Below are 13,725 nucleotides of genomic sequence, written 5' to 3'. Positions count from 1 at the left end.
CATCTTAATCCAGATGCAGGCACTGCAGAGAAGGCGCTGCAGCCCTAGATGAAGCCCATCTTCCCCTGGGCCACCCTCACTTCCCCCTAGCTTGCATAGAAGTGTCCAGAACATGGTGTAGCTGCAAGTTTTCAGGGCCTTGAATGCCTCTCTTGGGATTGGAAGGTTCAATGGACCCCTTTCATCACACAGGAACGTATGCAGACAGGAAAATACAGAGAGCAAAGAAGCGCCCTGTCCTTGGGGGTCTCTGTCCTGGAGCTGAAAGAGAAAATGAAGCCTCTACATTAAGGAACATGGATGGATGCACTGCTGTATCCCAGGTCTGTGCCAGCTTTCACTGTGATTTTACTGGAGTTGGTTCAACACTGAGCTGAGCTTACAGACAGGAGTGAACCAAAACTTGTTTTCTTTGGACTGCTCTAAGCAAAAATAGAAGAAAAGGGGTTCATTTTTTCCAAAGATTTTTTTTGGGGCAATCCAATAGTACAGATCCAAAATAAGTATTTATTCACTGGTTCAGTTTCCCAGTCTTTTAGGATAGAAGTGGGACTGCCAGCTCCCGGGTTGTGAGAATATGCTGACACCGAGCCGACAAGCCTAGGCACTGGGAGTGAGCGCACCCCGCGCGTGATTGGGTGACGTTTCCTGTAAGGACTGTTCCAGGTTTGGTTCTCGGACTTTGACTTTCTTAGCTGGTGTGAGGTAAACAGGTGTGCAGAGCTGGTTGGCAAACACAATATGAAGAGCAGCTCCGCTCCTCGTTGGAGGAGACTGGGCTGTTTTCCTTTTTTAAATTCAGCCCAACTATCAAGAAAGAAGACTTGTTTGCTCTCCTAGCCTTTGAGCGATGTGCAGGGATGGCGAGGAGAAAGGTGAGAAAGGTCGTGAGGTGTGCGTATGAATGAGTGCCCCGATGGCCGCATTTGGTTTTGTCCAGAAAGGAAATATAGTTCTCCTTTTCCCAGTTATCGAGCTTATGTGAAAATCTGAAAGCGTCTCTTCAAATAGGATCATGCCCTGAAAGGGACCCTTTTGCAGGCTGATGGCTCTCCTGAGATTGAATGGTCACCCCAGGTGGCCCTCGGACCTGCCCCATGGTTGGAAAGGCGGTTCTTGTTCTGTACCATCTGGAGAGACTCCTGTTGACACACCAGCTATCACGTTCTTTTGAAAAACGAGAGTATCTTGTATGACAAACTCTTACAGCCAAAGGGCTCTGTGAGCAAACGTTAAAACTTGGGGATATCACTGTACATTTTTAAAAGGGTATTAGTTTCAGTTTTGATTTACCAATTGGTTTCTCTGGAGGGCTTCCCCCCCCCCCCCAATTAAATTAGTCTCTCTGGTACTGTTGTGAGGCAGTCGTTTAATTTCATGGCTTTCATAAGTTTACAGGAACATAAAAATTTGATGCCAATGAAACTCATTACAGTTCCCCATTATCTTGTGGATTTAGTGCCCATCTGCCTTGCATATGTTTCCAGGGGTGGCTGACAATGGTCCTCGCCATGCATTGGCCATATGCCTATTTACTGCACACGTGGGAACGCGCATGCATGGGGCCCGCGATTCTCAACCTCTCTCCTCTCGCGGCACATAAACTAATTACTAAAATTCTGCAGCACACCAGAAGATACAGTGTTTGCCAATCTGCCAAAAAATAGGTATAATTTTGATTCACTCAGACGAAACAGCTATTGTTGTGTTGGCTGCTGTCATTGTTGGACAGTCTAAGGGAAAAGCCACCCGCTGTGGAGCACCGGTTGAAAAACCGCTGATCTAGACCCAAGAGTGATGGTGAACTACGGCGGCCTCTCGCTTGGGTTCTAAACCCCCGTGAAGGAAAGTCCCCCAGCAAAGCGCACAAGCATTGGTGTGCGCCTGAGAATAGGCTCAGAAGCAGCGCTTCCAGCCCAGCAAATGTCAGGTGTCTCTGTCTGCTCACCCTTTCATTTGCAATAAACCTGACAAAAACTTCCAGAATGGAAATGAGAATGCGCATATTTGAAGGAAACGTTGGCAGGCAGCCACAGACTCAAAGGACGCAAACTAATTTTGCTCTTGTTTTCCTGCCAATAACTCCTTGGCCGCAGCACTGCAGAGCCCCGGGGGGGGGATTCTGACGGGTCAGCTGCACAAGGGCCGCGGAAGGAAAACCCTCAATCCACGGAGAAGGTGATAGGTCCTGGTACAGTGACATTCTGTGTTCCTGACGCTGTCTAGCCTCATTGTCCCACCTCAGCCCCACCGTCCCTGGGGCGGTCAACTCGCTCAGCTTGTCTGTTGCACAGAGAGCATGGACCTCATGCGTTACCCCAATGCCCTGAAATCTATTTAAACCTGGTTTTCCTGACCCTCTTCCCCAGTAAGAGGGATCCTTCCCTTTACCAAGGGAGGGAGGGAGGAGCAGGCAGGCAGGCAAAGCCTTTACTACTTTGAAAATGGATTTTATTTTTTTATGTTTTAATTTATTGTTGAAAGTATTATAAATGTCCCCTTTTTCACCCTTTGATCCCCTCCTCCCTGCACACCCCCCCCAGGCCTCCACCACACTATTGTCTATGTCCATGGGTTATGCATACATGCTTAGAAGTTCCTAGGTTAATCTCTCCCAACCCCCTTCCCTCTGAGGTTCCTCAGTCTGTTCCATGCTTTCATGTCACTGAATTTATTTTGTTCATCAGTTTATTTTGTTCATTAGGTTTTTTATTTTAAAATCCATTTCTCGATCGTGTTCTCAGAACATGTCTCCTGCAATAAGCACCCTTTCTCTGGTAACACAGAAGAGCTGAAGTTCTGTACCTTGTCCCCAGGGTGTGGTCTTCCCCACAGAGCTTTTAGCCGAACCATGGAAAGCGTGGCATTTGGTTTGTTCCCTCCATGGCTGGCCAGGTGGCTGGCAAACCACCCTTTCGATTTGGGGCAGCAGTGGGAGTGTCCTGGTTTTTCCGAAATGAGGAACAAGGCTAACTTGGTGCCCAAGGGAGAGTAGAGAAAAAATTCAAGGTTCCCAAAGGGTGCTACCAGCTGCCCCACTGGAAGAGGGGGTGGGGATGAGGGACGAGAGCTTAGCCCCTTGCCAAACCATACTGGGGGGGGCTTGGATTCAGAACCAGAAGCTCCCACAGGGTGGGGTAGGCAGAGGAGTGCCCAAGACCCTGGGGCCTGGCCTGAGTCTGGTGAGAAATTAGCTCTTTCATCTCATCGGGAAGCCCTTCAGAGAGTTGAAGTCACTTCAAGGAGAGTCCTACAGATGAGCCCCAGGAATCAGCTCTGCAGGGCAGGCCCCTCATCACAGAAACACATAGCCCAGCAGTGGGACCTGGAATGTTCCAGAAACATGAAAGCTTGGGGGGTGGGGGAGAAGGGCTCAGGAGCAGGGTCAATTGCAGGAGGAAAGAGCCACTGAATGAGGCTCCTTTCATGCCGAGCCCCAAGGCTATAAATAATCAGGCAGCTGCTCAACAGCTGGAGCAGAGAATGGCCTGGGCAGGGGCAGTGTTGGGGAGGAGTGTGGTAAGAGAGCACCCAACTGGGTGCACCTGTGAGTGGGCAGGAGGACCCTAGACAGCCCTGCAGGGAGCTGGGGTCCTCCCCTTCCTTACAACTGAGATCCACAGCTGGTTTAAGACTGGACAAAAGAGACACAGAGTCGGCCATGTGACCCTTTGTAGCTATGGAGACTGTCAGCTGCCCTGACCATGTTGTTAGCACATTAGTGTTTGCTTTAAAAACAACAAAAACAAAAACCCTTTTTAAAAGAAATTGAGCTATAACATATCAATGAAGCAGACATAGCTCGATGAGTATTCAAGTATTTATACACCTACGTAACTATCACCCAGATGAAGGAACGGGACATTTTGAGAACCTGTCTTGTGCCCAAGTAGTCAATACACACACCTGGCAAGGCTAACCATTGTTTTCATCTCTGTCACCATAGATGTCATCTTCCTTTACCTTCCTAATTAATTCATCTCACTGGAATCCCACAGTGAGTCCTGTTTTGTGTCCGGCTTCTTTCACTCACTGACATGCCTGTGAAGTTACTCCACATTGTGAGGAGCAGAACTTTGTTCTTTTTCATTACTGTGTAGTATTCCATTGGAAGATGAGACCATGCTTTATTTATCCATTCTGCTGTTGCATATCAGTGGGCTGTTTCTAGTTCGGAGCTATTATGAATAATGCTGCAATGAGCAGTCTGGTCAGTGTTGGGATACTTCAGAGGAGGTTTGGAAATAAGTCCTGGCAGGAATCTAAACTCGTACACCCTCAATGGAGGGCAATTTGGCAATAGCTGTCAAAATTAGAAAAGTGCGTGCCCTTCTGAGAATTTATTCTACAGATCTGCTCAAACATGCAAAATGCCTTCTGCACAGGGTTCTTCATTACAGTACTTATTTGTAAAAGCTCAAGTTTTGCCATTTTATTGTTGAGTTGTCAGTGTTCTTTATATATTCTGGATACCAGAGCCTTATCAGATATATAATTTACAAATATTTCCTCCCATTCTGCAGGCTATGTTTTCATTTTCTTGATATGATAACAGAAGTTTTTAATTTTTATGAAGTCCAATTTATCTATTTTTCCTTTTGTTGCTGTGTTTTAGTGTCATATCTAAGATTCTATTGCAAAAACTAATATCATGAAGATTTGCCCTATATATTTTTTAAGAGTTTTATGGAACATAATCTCCACTCCTTAAGTGTGGGCTGCACATCGTAATTTCTCTCCAAAGAGCACAGTGTGGAAAAGGGAAAGAAAGGAATAACTTTACAGTGGAGAAACCTGACAAACACACCTCTGCCAGGTGATCAAGGTCAACATCAATGGTGACAAATTATGTTGATAGCATGGACCCTTGATATGATGAGAATGGAACTCTGATGGGCTGAATCATGCCCCCCCCCCCCAATTTATATGTTGAGTCCTAACTCCCATTGCCTCAGAATGTGACTGTATTTGAAGATAGAATGTTTAAAGAGGTAATTGGGGTTAAATGAGGTCACTGGGTTGGGCCCTAATCCAGTATGACTGGTGTCCTGATAGAAGAGGAGAGTAGGACACAGGCAGGCACAGGGAAAACCATGTGAGGTCACAGAGAAAAGACGGCCGGCCATCTGCAAACCAAGGAGAGAGGCCTTAGGAGAAGCCAGCCCTGCTGACGCCTTGATCTTGGACTTCCAGCCTCCAGATTGTGAGAGAATAGACTTTTGTTGTTTAAGCTGGTGGTCTGTGGCATTCGTTATGGCAGCCCCAAGCAGACTAATACAGGCGCTTTACCTCAGGTCTTCCTCTCAAAAACCCATAACCCCATTCCAATCATGAGAAAAACATCCGACAAATCCCAATAAAGGGACATTCTACAAAATACCTGACCAGTCCTCCTCAAAACTGCTAAGGTTGTCAAAAGTCAAGGTAAAAAAAAATAATGAAGTCTGAGAAACTCTCACAGCCAAGAGGAACCTAAGGAGACATGACAACTAGTAGAAATGTATCCTGGTTGGGATCCTGGAACAGAAAGGGGGCCTCAGGTAAAAACTAAGGATATCGGAACAAAGTATGGACTTCAGTTCATAGTGACAAATGTACCACACTCTTGTCAGATGTAAATGACAGGGGAAACTGGGTAAGAGGGATATGGAGAGTGTATTCTCTTCACATTTTTTTTGTAAATCTGAAACTATAGTAAAATTAAAAGTTTATTTTTTAAAATGAACAAAAGGTTTGAATGGACGTTTCAACAAAGATATACAAATGGCCAATAAGCACAGGAAAGGATGCTCAACATTATCATTCATTAGGAAAATATAAATTAAAACTACAATTAGATGCCACTTCATACCAGTTAGAATGGCTATAATCAAAAAGAAATAAGTGCTGGCAAGGATGTGGAGAAATTAGAATCCTTTTCCTGAGGAAACTGAAAATGGAACAGCTACTTTGGGGGGAAAATTGGCAGTTTCTTAAAATGTTAAGCATAAGCTTACCATAAATCTCAAGTAATTTCACTTCGATATACCTACCAAAGAGATGTGAAAGTGAATATTCATAGACATGATATTCATAATAGCCAAAAAGTGGAAATAACCCTAATGTATCATCAACTAATAACAGATAAATAAAATGTGGTATATTTATACAGTGGAATATTACTCAGCAATAAAAAGGAATGAAGTCCTGATACATGTTCCCATATGGATGAACCTTGAAAACATGCTCAGTGAAAGTGGCCAGATGCAGAAGAGTACATATTATTAATTTCCAGTGATAAGAAATGTCCATAAAAGGCAAATCAGTAGAGACAGAAAGATCAATGGCTGCGTAGAGAATGAAGATCGACTTCAACTAGGCACGGGCAAAATTGGGGGGATAGGAAATGTTCAAAAGTTGGATTGTGGTGATTGCACAACTACAAACTCACTAAAAATCATTGAGTTATACATTTATAGTTGGTGAATTTCATGGTATGTAATTTCACTTTAGCACACTAAAAAAAATAGCCAGCAAGATGGTGAGGCATAGATGAAATGAGATTGGCAAAATGTCAATAACTGTGTAAGTCGGGGGACAAGCAGAGCGGATTCATTATACTATTCCTTTTACTTTTGTTTATATTTGAAATTTCATAATACAAAGTTTAAAAACTTAATGAATCGCCCCCTGAACACACAGGTTTTCATGAAATCCCTGAGCACACAGTGTTGATGTTATTTACATGCCTTCCTTTCTCCCCAATAGATGGTGAGTTTTCTGGGGATAGGGATAGTTTCTTCTTGTTACTATATTATGTTTCCAGGGTCTGACTCAGAGACTGGCAAATAAATGTTAGTTGACAAAATCTTTCAAAGAAAATGGGGAGGGAGAAAAAGAAATCATTGGTAACAATGGTAAGGACCATTTTGCAAAAGCTAACTCAGGTTTCTCAAACGAAAATACTTTAAGTACTCAGAAGTACAAGATGACACCTTACTTCAAAATGCGCTTGGCTGTTGGGCTTTCTGTGCCATTCTGTGCAGCAGGGAGGGCCAACAGTAGCAACCCATCAGGGATGGGGTCCTCGTTCTAAAATTGTTATAAAGTATTTAAAGCACTCTACATGAAATACCGCTGAACACCGATGGGATTTTATAGTGACTTTCCTCACCCATCACATGAGCGTAGAAAATATGTTCTTTGACCTTATTCTGATAAATTTCCTGTTCTTAAAATATGTGATTTTCTTTCCAATCGACTGTCCTCTGAGACACACATTGAGCAAGAAAACTTTGAAGAATCTTCCAGATTTGCTCACGAAGAAATGCAACTCCCCTGGAGAACAGGCCTACCTAGTGAGAGAAGGCAGGAAGAAAGGTTACACACTCTAGGAGCCCGGCAAGGGCTAGGTCTTGAGAAGTTATTGCACTAACACCCCCACCGCCCTGTGAAAGAGGCCACGCAAGGGGCGAGGCTCCGCTACTCTCAGCGGCAGGCCCCCAGGTCCCTCAGCGCCCCCAGCCCCGGGTTCCGGGGAGCGCAGCGGGTCCAGCTCTCGGGCGCCACCTAGCGTCGGCTGCGCGGGGAGTCGGCCCCTCCCGGCGGGGCTCAGCCCCACAGTCTGCAGGCAGGAGCTCAGGTGGCCCGGTCCCGGGATAAAGTAAAGCAGAGAAACACGTGGGGTTCGCCGCCAGCCCCCTGCGCGGAGTCCCGTGGGCAACGAGGCGCGCTCCCTCTGGGGTTTCCCCTGGGGCTGGAAGGACTGGACTGGGAGCAGGGACAGGGTCCTAGTCCCGCCTGGATCTTCCCGCGAGCGTTTTTCCCTTGTGTAACAACAGGTGAGAACAGCCCTGAGTGAGTGGGGGGGGCGGGGGGGACGGACACTTCGGCTCTGAAAGTCCGAGCCCAAGTGCGAGCGTACCTGCAGCCCCTAATGCATCCGTGGAAACCGTCCGGATGCTCCTGCAGCCCCTTAACCTTGGTGGGTGATTAGAATCACAGGGCAACTTCTTACAAATATCTGGGCCGCACCCCAGGCCAATTGAACGGGGGATGGCGGGTGTGGGGGGTGTGGGGGGGTGGGGGATTAGTATTTTCCACTTTTACCCGATGGTTCTATAAATAGTACAGTGCGACAGCAGAGCTTTGAACCAAACTGTGGTTCTACGTGGCTACAGAGGCCCCATGCCCAGGGTTGCTGGCCCTGCCCCAGACCCAGGAATCAGAATCTCCAGGTAAGATATTCAGGAATCTCTACATTTAAAGAATTCCTTGGGAGGTTTTTAACGAGGTCGTTAGGAACAGAAGTTCTAGGTTTCCAAACCTGGCTAATCATTGGATTTCTGGTCCCCTTCTCTACAGACTCAAATTGAGAATTCCTAATGCTGCTCTTCTCCTTCCCCTACCCCATGGAATTCTACTAGGTTTTTGGAACCACCCTGAGTTCACATCTCACTTCTATCATCCATTAGCTGTGTAATTATGAACAAGCTTCTTAACCTCTCTGTAACTCACTGTTCTCATCTGTAAAATGGGGTGGTTGTGAGAATTCAGTAAATTAATATACACCAAGTGCTTAGAATAGTGTCTGCTATAGTGAGGACAATGTAATAGCCCTTATTATTATTATTATCAGTTGTTCTTAGACCTGGGTTGCAGATAAGAAAAACCTTCCTTTGTTTTCAGTTAGTTTTCAAATACCAGTGCCAGGACCTCTCTCTAGAACAATTCAGTTAGAATCCACAGTAGTTCCAAGGCCCACTGATACTGTATTGAAATTTGCTTGGCTAATTCAGTTGTGTATCTTGGAGCTTCTTTATATGCAGATATACAGGTCTACTATATTTGGTAGCAGATAATACAGGTCTGCTATCATTGCTTTAAACTTTCTATTTTGAGATAATTAACCCATCATTTCAACAGCAGTTATTCCCTGGCACAGACAGGGCCTGATCTAGTTAATCCCACGTTAATAGTGTCCATTCACGTGCCCTTCCAGATAACCCTATGAGATAAGACTATATCCCCTTTCAGTGTAGTCAAGTTCAGAGATAAGTGCCACATCCGAGGTCCTGCAGCTATAAAATGGCAAAACAGACAACTGATCTGATCTTTCTATCGATTGTTCTGAGCTGCCTCTCTACTTACTAGTCAAGGAGACAGGCCCTGTTCCTAGACATTCCTATTCAAGATGGATCGAATCTGGATTCAGCCTGTTATGGGCCAAATTGTGTGCCCCCCCTCCCGTCCCAAATTCATATGTTGAAGTCCTAACCCCCAGGACCTCAGAGGGTGGCTGCATTTAGAGATACGGTCTTTAAATAACTGATTAAAGTGAGGCCGTTAGGGTGGGCCCTAATCCAACCTGACTTCAGTCCTCAGAAGAGGGAGGTTGGAGCAGAAGAAAGACCGTGTGAGGACATGGCAAGAGTGAGCCAAGGGAAGAGGCCTTGGGGAAAATCAAACCTACTGGCTCCTTCACCTTGAACTTCCAGCCTCCAGAACTGTGAGAAGATAAATTTCTGTTGTTTTAAGGAACTCAGTCTGCAGTAATTTGTTTTGGCAGCCCTACCAAGCAAATACATTCCCTACCCCACCCCCACTCCTGGAGTTTGAGGGCAAAAAGGAGCCCAGGAGCCCACTGTGCACTTTTCTTCCCATCCGGTTGGGTGCCCTTTTGTGCAAACTCTCACCGCAGCGCCTGGCCCGTAGTCAGCACAGAGCAGTTCTTAAGACACACACAGCACCTGGACACACAGGTGGCCTCCCTCTCAAATCTGAGCTGCATCCCCTTTCTTCAGATGAGGAGACTGGGGTTTAAAAAGGATTTGTAACTTGTCCTACCTAGGTCACGCAGCTTTTAAACAGTGGAGCCAGGACAAAAGATTCAACCCCAGGTAGTTTATTTGCAGATCTCATGCTCTTTTAAATTTGTTTTAAGTTTGCTGAGGTATAACTGATATATATTAAAATGCATAGATTTTTAAGTCTACACTATGATGAGTTTTGACAAATATGTGCCCCCACAGAACCACCATTACAATCAGGACATAGAACATCATCTCTCCAGAAAGTTCCCTCATCTCCTTTATAGTTAATTCCCCAACCCCTACTCCTCCTTCAAGCAACTGCTGATCTGATTTCTGTTGCCTGTTCTAGAACTTTGTATAACTGGAACCATTCATTGCATACCCTTTTGGGTCTGGCTTCTTTTGCTCAACATAATGTATGTGAGATCCAATGATATTTTTTGTGTACCAGCTGTTCTTTCCTTTTTATTGCTGAGTAGAATTCTGTTGTATGGATACATCACAGTTTGTTCACCCATTCTTCAGCTGATGGGCTTTGGGGCTGTTTCTACTTTTTAGCTATTATGAATAATGCTGTTGTGAACATTTGTGTACAAATCTCTTTGTAGGCATATTTTCATTTCTCTTGGGTAAATACCTGGTAGTGGAATTGCTGGTCATGGATAGGTGTGTTTAATATTATAAGAAACTACCCACTGTTGAAGTGGTTTTTATGTTTTCTGGAAACTATTCCTCTGTCAGATATATGTGTTGGAAATATTTTCTCCTAGTTTATGGTTTGCTTTTTCATTTTCATTTTCTTAATGGTGTTTTCAGAAGAGCAGGAGATTTAAATTTTAAGTCTATTTTATCATTTTTTTTCTTTTATGGTGAGTGCTTTTTTGTGTCCTAAGAAATCTTTAGTAACCTCAAGGTCATGAAGATTTTCTCCTACAAGTTGTATAGCTTTAGCTTTTCTGTTTATGTCTATAATCCATTTTGAATTAATTTTTATGTAAACTTTATTTTTTCCATCCTGATATCCAGGTGACCCAGCACTATTTGTTGAAAAGACAAATGAATTGCTCCATTGAATTGCCTTGGTACGTTTGTCAGAAATCAATGTTAGTAACATTACACCAATGTCAGTTTCATGGTTTTTGTATGTTATATAAGCTGTTACCATTGGGGGAAATGGTAAAAGGTATACAGGACCTCTCTGTATAAGCTTAGCAATTCACATTATTTATTTTGCATGCCTATTGTACTGGCCAGGACTTCCAGTGCAGTGTTGACTAAGAGTAAAGTGAATATCCTCACCCTGATCCGAATTGTGGGAAGAAAAGATTCAGTGTTTCACCGTTAAATCTGATGACCATTGTGGATTTATCATTCTGGGGAAGTTCCCTTCTATTCCTAGTTTGTTGAGAGTTTTCCTCGTGAATGGATGTTGAATTTTGTCAAATGCTTTCTCTGCATCTGCAGTATTGAGATGATTGTATTATTTTTCTCTTTAATTCTGTTGTGATGGATTAATTACATTAATCACTTTTCACATGTTGAACTTGCCTTATATTCCTGGGATAAACCCCTCGTGGTCATGATTTTTTGAATATATTTCTAGATTTTTTTGCTATCATTCTCTTGAGGGTTTTTGTATTAGTGTTCATGAGGGATATTAGTCTGCAGATGTCTTTTTTATAATGTCTTTATTACAGAGCCCTGCTTCCTCCTTAAATAAAATGTGAGGCTTAGGGAAGTCCTCCCCACAGAGATTATTTCCAAATCCAAAATTCTCCCCAGGTAGGGCCCTGCTCCCAGATATGCCCTTTGTAATAACCAGCCAGCATTGATGAGATGAGATAAGCTGACTAGGAGTCCCATCTGAGCCTCTCAGTACGTATATTTGATGGGTAAGGCTGGGACTAAGGTCTGAGCTCCTGCTATACAGGTTCAGGAACTCAGTTTTATCACATCACCCAAAGGTGATAATTTCCCAGGGAATTGCATCATACTGTACAAGCTTGTAGAGACTAAATTAGATCAGTGTCATTTTATTAATATATAACCGAAGTATACCTCTCCTGAAATCTGAATATCCATGCCTTTTATTCAAGGAATCCACTCGCTGTGTTGATCTAAGTACTCAAGAAACCAAATGAGTCACGCGAAGGCTTCTTAGCGTGCCCAGAGGCAGGGCACAGGCAGCTGGGTAATTCTGTTCGTTTTGGCCAGGCCGAGGCGGAACAAGGAGTCATCCCTGTTCCTGGCTGGTGATCCTCCAGTCACAGTGTCCCCCTGCCATTAGTGCTGAATAAACAATAGCGAATTCTTAGCCTCCGGCAAGCTTTCTCCTAAACTCAGCCCAGGCCACTACCTTCCCTTATGGCCTTTGTCACATTACAGTCCATTAAACAGCCGCTTATTTTTACATTCTCTTACGCTTTGTCTCTCTGATGAAGACTTCAGACACCCTGATTCTAAGTGTGGGAAAGCAAATATTCTGTACCTTTCAAAAACCATTGTGAAATATGACACCCATACAGAAGAGTGCACAAAACAAAAAAGCACTACCAGTGGTTAATCATGAAGCAAGTATCTGCACAGCCACTACCCAAGTCCAAGCAGCAGAACACTGCTAGCACTGCAGAGCGCACTGTGGGCCCTTTCCTGTCGCAAGGCTCCACTCCCACCCCACTTTTTAATCACTTCCTTGTGTTTACTTATAATTTCTCACCAAAACGTGCATTTCTAAATCCTATGCTGTGTGCGCGTGTGCACGTGTCTGGCTTCTTCTCAAGAGTCACTCATGTACTGTTGCATGTTGTTAACTTATTTTCATTCCAGCCTCTGGATATGCCACAATTTATTTATCCATTCTATTGTTGGTAGACATTCAAATCATTTCTATTTTTTGTATTCAGTTTATCAAGTTCTATTTTTTATTTTTTTTATTTTTAAAAATATATCTTTATTGATTTCAGAGAGAGGAAGGGAGAGGGAGAGAGAGAGATAGAAACATCAATGATGAGAGAGTCATTGATCGGCTGCAGCCCGCAACCCGGGCATGTGCCCTGACCGGGAATCGAACCCCGATCGCCTGGATCCTAGGTCAACGCTCAACTGCTGAGCCACACCCAGCTGGACAAGTTCTATTTTTTAAAAACCTTTGAGATTTTGGTTAGGATTGTGTTGATCTGTAGGTCAAGTTGGTATTTTTTTTAATTGATGTACTTACATTATTAAGCCTTCTTATCCATGGATATATCTCTCTCCATTTATTTAGGTCTTTTTAAAATTTCTTGCAGTAATTTTTTTTGTTTTCTATGTAGAGGTCTTTGCATATCTTTTTCTAATTTTATTCCCGCCCGGCCGGGTGTGGCTCAGTGGTTGAGTGTCGACCTAGGATCCAGGCAATCAGGGTTCGATTCCCGGTCAGGGCACATGCCCGGGTTGGGGGCTCAATCAATGACTCTCTCATCATTGATGTTTCTATCTCTCTCTCTCCCTCTCCTTTCCTCTCTCTGAAATCAATAAAGATATATTAAATATATATATATATATATGCCCCAATACTTTGAAGTTTTTTGGAACTGGTATTTTGGCCTGGCATATAGTCAAATTAAAAATGGATTGTATCTTCAAGCCCTGGGCAGGGAGCTTAGTTGGTTAGAGCATTATCCCTATATGCCAAGGTTGCAAATTTGATCCCCAGTCAGGGCACAACCAATGAATGCATGAATGGGTGGAACAATAAATTGATGTTTCTCTCTCTCTCTCCCCCCTACCTCTCTCTCTCTAAAAGTCAACAAATAAAAAAAATTTTTTTAAATAAAATGGATTGCATCTTCTTGAAAATAATGTACTCTGCAGTTGTAGGGTGCACTAGTCTACATATGTCCATAAATTTGTTCATTATAGTGCTTCAACTCTTATACAGCATTATTGATGTCTG

The sequence above is a fragment of the Miniopterus schreibersii genome, assembly GCF_964146895.1.
Source record: "Miniopterus schreibersii genome assembly, chromosome: 3".
In the NCBI taxonomy this organism is placed as follows: Eukaryota; Metazoa; Chordata; class Mammalia; order Chiroptera; family Miniopteridae; genus Miniopterus; species Miniopterus schreibersii.
Note: the sequence above shows the minus strand (reverse complement) of the source record.